The sequence below is a fragment of the Panthera leo genome, chromosome F3 (assembly GCF_018350215.1).
Source record: "Panthera leo isolate Ple1 chromosome F3, P.leo_Ple1_pat1.1, whole genome shotgun sequence".
Lineage (NCBI taxonomy): Eukaryota > Metazoa > Chordata > Mammalia > Carnivora > Felidae > Panthera > Panthera leo.
Window position 1 is genome coordinate 22,269,588 of NC_056696.1, and position 9,395 is coordinate 22,278,982.

The 9,395-nt window shown below is 37.2% G+C and overlaps 1 long non-coding RNA gene across 1 annotated transcript in view; it reads right to left on the reverse strand.

The window, feature by feature from the left end:
• LOC122211394 overlaps positions 1-1,003 on the reverse strand; it is a 78,336-nt gene extending 77,333 nt beyond the window's left edge. The window contains exon 1 of the long non-coding RNA XR_006198663.1: positions 886-1,003. This is a non-coding gene — a long non-coding RNA (uncharacterized LOC122211394). The remainder of the gene's footprint in view (positions 1-885) is intronic.
• Between the last annotated feature and the right edge of the window lie 8,392 nt (positions 1,004-9,395).

The window sequence follows — 9,395 nt, forward strand, 5'->3', positions numbered from 1 at the left end:
TTTGAGCCCCAGGTGGAGCTGTGCTGACAGCTCAGAGCGTGAAACTTGCTTCAGATTCTTTGTCTCCTTCTCTCTCTGCCCCTCTCCCCCACTCACACTCTGTCTGTCTCTCTCTCAAAAATAAATAAACATTATTTATTTATCTCTCTCTAGAGATAATAAACGTTATTTATCTCTAGAAGAGAGTGGGAATTTTCTTTGTGTTCACATTTACAAGTACTACACTTTCCACTTTACTTTTTTTTTTTAACGTTTATTTATTTTTGAGACAGAGAGAGACAGAGCATGAACGGGGGAGGGTCAGAGGGAGGGAGACACAGAATCTGAAATAGGCACCAGGCTCTGAGCTGTCAGCACAGAGCCCGACGCGAGGCTCGAACTCACAGACCGTGAGATCATGACCTGAGCCCAAGTCGGCCGCTTAACCGACTGAGCCACCCAGGCGCCCCTCCACTTTACTTTTTAATTTTTATGTATTACATTTTATTTGTTTCAGTAATCTCTACACCCAATGTGGGGCTTGAACCCATGACACTGAGATCAAGAGTTTCACACTCTTCTGACTGAGCTCTACATTTTCTACTTTAATTAAAGCAAATGTTATATAAACATTTGTCAGACTGGAAATAGGGAAGTCTAAATATGAGGAAATCGAGCGTCATAATTTTAACTGAAAAGTTCAGAGCTAAAAACTTATCTGGCAAGAAATGACAGTAAAGATGGAAATGACAATTAAAATTGCTCATCTAGTTAAAGGATAATCATTAATAAACCACTGAAAAAATAATTTCAGTCCTTCATTTTAAAATGAAAGAACAGCTCCAGCTGTTAAAGGACTAAATGTGATAGTAAATATGTAGCACCCAGGGCAGTTCCAGAACTTACTGTTATGCCCAGAATTTGTGATCCCCAAAGGCCACCAGGGAGCGGAGTCTGATGCAAAAGCAAAGAGCCTTTATTCGAGCTAGCTCGATCTCAATCCCCTACCTGCACCGACACAGCAGTGAGATGCCGGAGAGAGAAGGAGGGTTTCAAAAGCACAAAGGTTTTATAGGGATCTAGGGGCGGTTGGTGGGGTAATGGTTGTGGCCTTAGCCGATTGGGTCAGAGTCCCGTTACGCAGGTCGCCAGGCGTGGTTTGAACGGGAAGTTTGAACTGGAAGTTTGAACGGGTGAGTGGGAAGTTACTCAAGGGGAGGAGGCGTGGTCTGAGGTTTGAGTGGGAATTTCTTTCTGTGGCCATGTTGGGGACATAGTCACTCAAGAAGGAGGATACAGAACAAGATGGAGACACAGAACAAAATGTAGTCGGCCAGCCTAGGTCTGCTCTTTCACCTACTAGGACTCGACTAATATTGATTCCTTTCCTTGCTCCCTTTCTGAACCTCTTCCAAGGATTATCCTTGGAATATACTCTTCTTGACTGGCTGAACAAAACAATAAGTATCAATCATGCTGTTAATGATTCCAAGTGTTTTCAAAATGTTTTTCTCTATGCATTTCACTTTATCCAGTGAATATTTACTGAGTACATACTACAAGTCATGTCCTTCCAAGTCCTGGAGATACGGCTCTGAATATAACTGACACAGCATTTGAGTCTCATGGGGAAGATAAGCATCCATCAAATAATTATGGAAATAATTAATTATAATCATCTCTATTTCATACCTTTTCTCCTTAATTCTTCTCATTGAGAAATATACCGTACACTTGGCTTATTTATCCAGCATATTGTCTGTCCTTCCCACTATAATGTCTGTTTTATTCCTTGCTGAATCCACCAAGATTAATGCTTCACATATAATAGACATTCAATGAAAATGTTGAGAAAAATGCATGAATTATAATTTTAATAATCACTCTGAAAAAGTTAAGGATACTATGTGAGCCTATAACATGGGGGTTAACCTAGTGTTTTATACCAAGGATAAGAGAAAGAGGTCTCATTGTATATAAAAGAGAAATGAAGGGACTGGTCATATAAAAAAATGTAAGGAGGTAATTGACGTCTCTGAGAAGCCATAAGAAACTTAAGTGCTAAAATTGAGGTTAGAATATAGAAGGAGAAGAATCAGACGGATGAATACAGAGAACAAACTGACGGTTACTGAAAGAGCAGACCTAGGCCGGCCGACTAGTATGTCCCTGACATGACCGAAGAAAGAGGTTCCCGCTTAAACCTCAGACCACGCCTCCTCCCCTTGAGTAACTTATGTTTTCTAAGAAAGCAGGCTACTGATTGATGCATTCTTCCGAAGTCTAAGGTGGGAGGAAGGGGAGTATGAGAGGCGTGGAAAGTGTGAGTAGAAGAGGGAGGGCTTCTCTCAGGTAGGGGCCAGAGGCAGGAGCCCTCAATCCTGTCCAGGCTTAGAATGACGTGGGAGCATTTTACCCCTCCCCAAACCAATTAATCAGAGTCTCTGGGGATGGTGTTTGGTGCTAGGTATTTATATAGCACAGCAAGGCTGACAGCCAATGGTTAATAGGTGACCAGTGAGAAATGTTCTGTATACACTGAAGCCAAACATGTTAGAGATCCCCAGACACAGTGGTTCTTAAACTTCAGGTGCATCAGAATCTCCTGGAAGACTTGTTCAAACACAGATTGCTGAGCCCCACCCCCAGAGTTTCTGATTTAGTAGGTCTGTGACCACCAGGCCCAACATTTGCATTTTTAACAAGTTCCAGGTGACGCTGATAATTGCTGATCTGGGAACCACACTTTGGCAGCCATTGTTCTATCCTTCCCCAGCCAATTGGCTGAGGCCACGACCCTTCCCCAGCCAATCGGCTAAGGCCATGATCCGTATAAAACCTTTGTGCTTTTGAAACCCTCTCCCTCTCCCCCTCCCCCTCCCCCTCCCCCTCCCCCTCTCCCTCTCTCAAAAAAAAATAAGTATAAAATCTGGTCAAATTCTTTTGGAGTTTGGCAAAACCAACTATTTTCTTTGTATGTCAATTAAGTTATAAGTAAAAATAAATGGTGCATATGGCAGAAATACTATCAAAAACACAGTGAAGAATCACGAACTTCATCTCAACATAACTTTTATTAAATCCCAAACTTACAGAGGCTAAACTATGTTTGTTAGAAACAGGCTGGAGAGGGAAAGCTGTGGCATGTCACAGAACAACTTTCCTTCCAAGCCTTCACAGGTATTACAGAGCAACTGAAATTCACAGTTTAGAAAGAGATAACACAGAAAAAGACAGAACAGCTACCTTTTAAAATGGGCCTATTGGAAGAAAAAGGAAAACACTGCTAAACATTTCTGATTTATATTCTCAGCAAGATTTGATAGGATAGTGCCTGTATGCAGTCCAGAGATGGAAATGAGCTAAAAATGAAGATTAGAAGGAAGTATTTTTCTAAAACATGTTATTTAATATAGAGAAGTTGAATTCCTATGTCGAAAACTGAAACAAATGTAATATTGTTTGTCAACTACACTCAAAATATTTTTAAATGTGTTATTTAATACAAGAGGCAGTGAATAATAGATTGCCGTGTCAAAAATTAATGTGAGAGAGAAATTATTCTCAAGAAATTATCCTACAGTCCAAAAACAAAAGAAATTTCTGAAAAGTATGAGAAGACATAATGAAATGGGAGATCTATAGGATCTTAGGAGTTATCTCATTCAAGGAGCTGGGTTGGATTAGGAGGCCAGGCAAAGGTATCACAGATCAAGAATATGCACCTTATGTTTTACTCACAATATGACCTATGGTCATTCCAACACTGTCTGAGTTTATTCAAATGTATTGATTTAGCAATTGTTTCATCTTTGGTTCAAATAAAGTTTCAAAATAAGCTTTAATATTTGCATACCTAATGAGATTCTTTGCCTTCTGATGGATATTCAGTCTTGAGACTAAAAGACAGTATTTCTTTAAATTAATTTTTATCCATTTATCTTGTGATAACTATTGATTTCTCCCATTTCTTTGGTTTAACTGGATATTTTATTTGTTGCCTTTTAAGTAGTATCTTGTTAATGAAAATATCCAGAAGTTCTAAATATTTATTATGTTCATTTAAGTAACAGTAAACACATACCATTTATTGAATGCTTACTATGTGCCAGTCTCCTTTCCAAGTATCCTCTGTGTATTCATTCATTTCAACTTCATAATAATTATGTCAGGTAGGCACTCTACCACTTTAAAAATGAGGAAACCAAGTCACAAAGTTCTAAGTCATTTCTTAGTAGGATTAGGATGTAATTTAAGTCCAACTAGCCTTACTGTAAAATTCATATAACCACTAAACTATATACTGTGAAGAAATTCTAGGAAATTTATTTTGGCCAATTAATTATTAAGAATTTTAATTGCCCACAGTGTAGTATCTGTTGAAATTTTTACTAATTGGCTTTTCAGTTGTTTGATTAGTTTGGTAGCACATTGGAAAGTAATCGAATAAATTTGACCAAATTTTCTTCTATTGACGAAGAGCATACTTATTAAGTTTGATTTGAAGCTTGGTAATCTGAAAATAAAGTGACATTCAATATAATTTTATTTAATAAAATTTTCTATGATATTTAATAGATGGTGATGAAAATTATTACAGAATTTGGAGTCATGACATAGATAACTACACTGAATGAAGCATGTTTCAAACAAAACTTAATATATAAATTTATAACTCTATAATAAATATAACAATGGTTAATTCTAGAATTGACTGTTGAAACTGGATTAGGGCAAATTCAACATCTACATATATTACTTTGCAGTTCTATCTCCTACATGTAGTATAATTTTTTTTTAATTTTATTTTAGAGAGAGAGCATGCAAGTGGGGAAGAGGGAGGGAGAGAGAGAAAGAGAGAAAGAGAATCTTGAGCAGGCTCCATGCTCAGCATGGAGCCCAATGCAGGGTTCGATCTCACGAACCTGGGATCATGACTTGATCTGAAATCAAGACTTGGATGCTCAACCGACTCAGTCACCCAGGTGCCCCAGATGTAGTAGAATTTAGGTACTCTGTTCTCTCTCTCTCTTTCTCTCTGTCTCTTTCTTCCCTTTTTTCTTTATCCCACCAGTCTGTGGTATGAATATGGTTATGATAAGATTAACTGAATCTCACTTCAACCCAAAGATAAAGAGTTGAGAAGAGCTAGGAAGCTAGAGAAAATGAGATGAAATCAAGTAACTTCAATTAATTTTGAAGGGATAGAATGAAAGCATGTTAGGGAAAGTATCAAGGCATGAAATTGGAATAAGCGAGTACATATCATATTAAGGTTTTTTTTTTTTGGTAAGCCAGACATCTATTACAAAGGCAATGGAGAGTTACTTAAAATTTTTGATCAGGGAACTAATACAAACAATACAACAGAAAGAATCCTGGAAGTAGTGTAGTGTGAGCCTTGAGCTAGGAGTGGTAGAGAGAGGAGTGGTTATAGATTAATGGCGTCATTGGACTAGAGGAAGCTATAAATAAGGCATTTAGTGATAAGTCAAATTAAGGCAATGATATCAGAAGCAAAAAGTTGGAGCATATTAGGGGAAAATTTAGATATATAAATACAAAATTATTTTTATCAGAATCTATATACAGTATTTCTTTTATTTATTTATTTATTTATTGAGTTTATTTATTTTGAGAGAGAGAGAGAAAGAAGGAGAGAGACAGAGGAAGAGGAGAGAATCCCAAGCAGGCTCTGTGCTCTGCTCTGAGCTCCACACAGGGCTTGATCTCACAGTGAGATCATGACTTGAGCTGAAATCAAGAGTCGGATGCTCAACCAACTAAGCCATCCAGGTGTCCCTTTTCCTTCTTTTTTTAAGAAAAAATTGCTAATGTGCCATACAATCTTTATCCTCTTTATTATATTCCCAGAGTCTTGACTACTCTGTCATTCTCCATGCATTTTTTTTTCACATTACTGGTTTAATTCTTTCCAAAATGTTAACACACCACTTTAACCACCATGATTTCAGGTAAACTATACTCTATGTATCAGCTGAAGTTCTTTGTTGATAAGTATGAGAACCATCTCTGAGGAGACAGTGAGGAATAAAGACGCTGGGGTTAAAATAAGGAAAGAGGGTCAAAGTCCTATGGATAATTAGCAGGTTTTTAAACTAAGCAATGGAAATGTATTGTAAAGCCAGTGGGAGATCACAAAATCTATAAGGAAACTCAGAAACCAAAGCAAATCTCGGAGGGCTAAAGCTTGGAAATACAGAAAATTCTGGTTTAGAACATTAAGTTATCAGCAATAGAATGAAAAAAGTCCAACTCTGTCACTTTAAGATCAAATTACAATGTAAGCATCTAATGGGCACAATTTGTGTGAAATGCCTAATTGTTATTAAGGGTTAAATCTAAAAATCTGAGCACCTAGAACACAGCCCAAACAATGAAGTCTCTCCAAATAACTTGCTCAATGTTCAAAAGATTCTCAACCTTTGGTTAGAAACAGTAAAGCTGATTACTGTCCGGTCATATCGTATCTAAGGGGAAAAAGGTTAATTCTCTAAAAGCAAATCTCTTGTTAGAAATAGGATAAGATATTGGGCAGCCAAAGAACAATGATTATTCACCATATCTAAAAAATGCTAAGAATACAGTAGTTCTCATTATTTTCAGAGTACTCAGGAAATTCTGTAACTAATGCTAAGAAATCCAGTAGCATTATAAAATAAATACATAAAATGCTTTTTAAAATAAATAAAATAAAATGTGGAGATCAAATTATCTGTTAACAATAAAATTGGTATGTTCAGCTATGATTTCTTCCTACCCCCCCCCCCACCAATTTCTCTATTTCCTTATTTCTTGATTTTTCCCTACTCTTTTGCAAAGTTAACGTGGCTTCTGAGTACTATTTACACACCCTGCTTTTTGTTCCTCGTTGCAGTTATTCATATATTCCTTTCATTCCTTTTTCCTCTTTGGAAAGCAAGGAAAGAGATTATCTTCTAATCTGATGATAATATTTCTCATGTCATTGTTTCTCTATTTCCTTGCTTCACTCTGGAATTCATCTCCTCCCCCTGCCTCCCTGGTCTAACCCAGCCCGAGTTTATTAACCTTCAGGGTATGGTGTAATACTAAACATTTCCCCAACTGAGTCATGTAAATAAGGGTAGCCTCTACTATTAAAGTTTAACAATTTGCTATTTTGAAACCTTTGCCCTTTGCTAGGTCCACATAAAATGAGAAGAAATAGAATAGTGTGAAGAGTAAAATTCTCTTTACACAAAAATAAAAATGCATTATATTATGTAAACATATTATTAGAGTGGTGTTGGTATAATAGCCATGAGGTTTATCCAAAGCCCTGCAATTACTGATTATTATAATATTATCTCTAACTTGTTGAAAAGCAACATGAGAGGAAATGAGAAAACTCATAATAATATTCATAGTTCAGGATTTCTTCAGAAAAAGCTCCCAGTGAATAATGCTTAGATGCAGATTTTACAGGATAAATTTCAGGCTATCATGAAATAGGACAAAGTGAAAGGGACACAGTTCTGGTTCAACGGTGGAAATATCTCCCAAGTAGTGTCCTTGAATGAAGTGGAGAATCTCATACTTCCAATAAATGGGAATGATCAAGCATTTTATCTCAGAGCAGTGAAAAAGTAAAATGTGTAGCAACATTGAAATTCTGACTTAGCTGAGGCACGTTTAATGGCTCGTCTTTGCAGCGTAGCAAAGCAGTGAAGGGCTACATGAATTCGGCTTAAATTTCTGCTCTGCTATTTATTAACTTCATGGCACTGGGTAAAACTTTCACTTTTTAATCCTCAATCTCTAACACGGATGTAACAATGCATTCTTTTCAGAGCTGTTGAAGGTATTAATCAGACAATATGTGTAAAGCTCTTTAAAAGTTACTGACACATAACAAATTCTTTAATATGTGAACTGAATATTTGTTTCCAGAATACTAGCCATTGGGACACCTAAGGGACAATGTGATTTAACACTAAAGGCTCTGAAGGACCTGCTAAATGAGAAGATAAAACTTGCAGCAGTGCAACACTGAAATAAAGTACATCAACGTGAGTAATTTTTTTTTTATCAGAGTGTAATTTCCTTAGAATTTTCAGAGAATACATCAACTGAGTCTTGATTTGGGTGAAGTGGAAGTGGTAAAGTTCTCTTCTTTTTTTGTCATTTAAGTTGATTCTATGATGATAATTATACACGTAGAGTTTTAAAAGAGAGCAAGTGGAGCATTTTCCCAGATTAAACAGAGACCATAAAAATAGGAATGAAATAGTATTTTTGTGCCTCTGTCTCTCAGCCACAAATGCAGGAACTCCAGATTTTCCTAACTCATGCTTCGAAGCATTTGAGTTTGTCACATTCGTGCTTCATAGCTAGCACAGATACCACAAGCTGTTCCTTCCTCTTCTTGGTTTCTGTTGTCTCTGGTTGCTTATATTCTCTCCTGCATCTTCTCTTTTCCGGGTATTGTGCCTAGTTGTAACTCAACCTGCTCCAAAAGCAGCCACAAGGGAACATTTCCCTTATTCCACAGCTTTGCTACACTCTTTTACACAGGATACAAAGAACTGTTTCCTTGTCCCCTCAAGTTCTTAAACATATCTCTTATTTTTATTATCTCTTCTTTTAGGGCTCTCACACAGGTTTCTGGGGGCGGGGGTTAAATAAAAGGACAAGCTCAGCGACACATCCCCAGCTTTACTCAGAATTACCTTGCCATTGGAACACTGACCCTCTGACTTGGGACTGACTCATCCTTCTTTTAGAATGAATTCTGTTCCTGATGGTCTAACAGTCACTTATGTAAATAGACTCCTTGGGTATTTCCAACCCCGTCTTACTGACAAGCCAATATGGGATTTTTGGAAATCCTATGGAGAAGCCAGGAGATAGGCTCCACAAACTAAGATTTTTTGCTTCAAAGAAATGGGAAAATTATCTATAGAATGCTCTAATGCTAGCATTGCATGTCTATTGTGTCTTTCCCAACCACTGTGAATTTCAGTTTTCATTTGGCTTGACTTCACTGTTGTATATTTGACCCCACCTCATTGAAATGTTGTTTTCCCTTATCTCTGTCAAAGTCATTCTCTCTTGATTTTCTTTCTGCTTTCTTTCTCAGTTGAGAGTGATAATTTCCATGTCTCTACTTCTTGTCCTGATCATTTTTATAACAAGGATAATATTTATTACTATACATATGGCTCCCTATTGTATATGTAAACCTTTTTGACCCATGTTGGGTCAAGTGGCCACCTACAATCTAACAACTATGGCCAGGAAGCAGGATCTTACTGTAGAAAGAGCACAACTCCCATGCTGTAATGGAGAAGAGAGGGGTAATTCTAAAAAAGAGAGAGAAACAAAGAGAGAGAGGGAGAGACACAGACAGAGGGAAAGAGAGAGAGAGAGAGAAT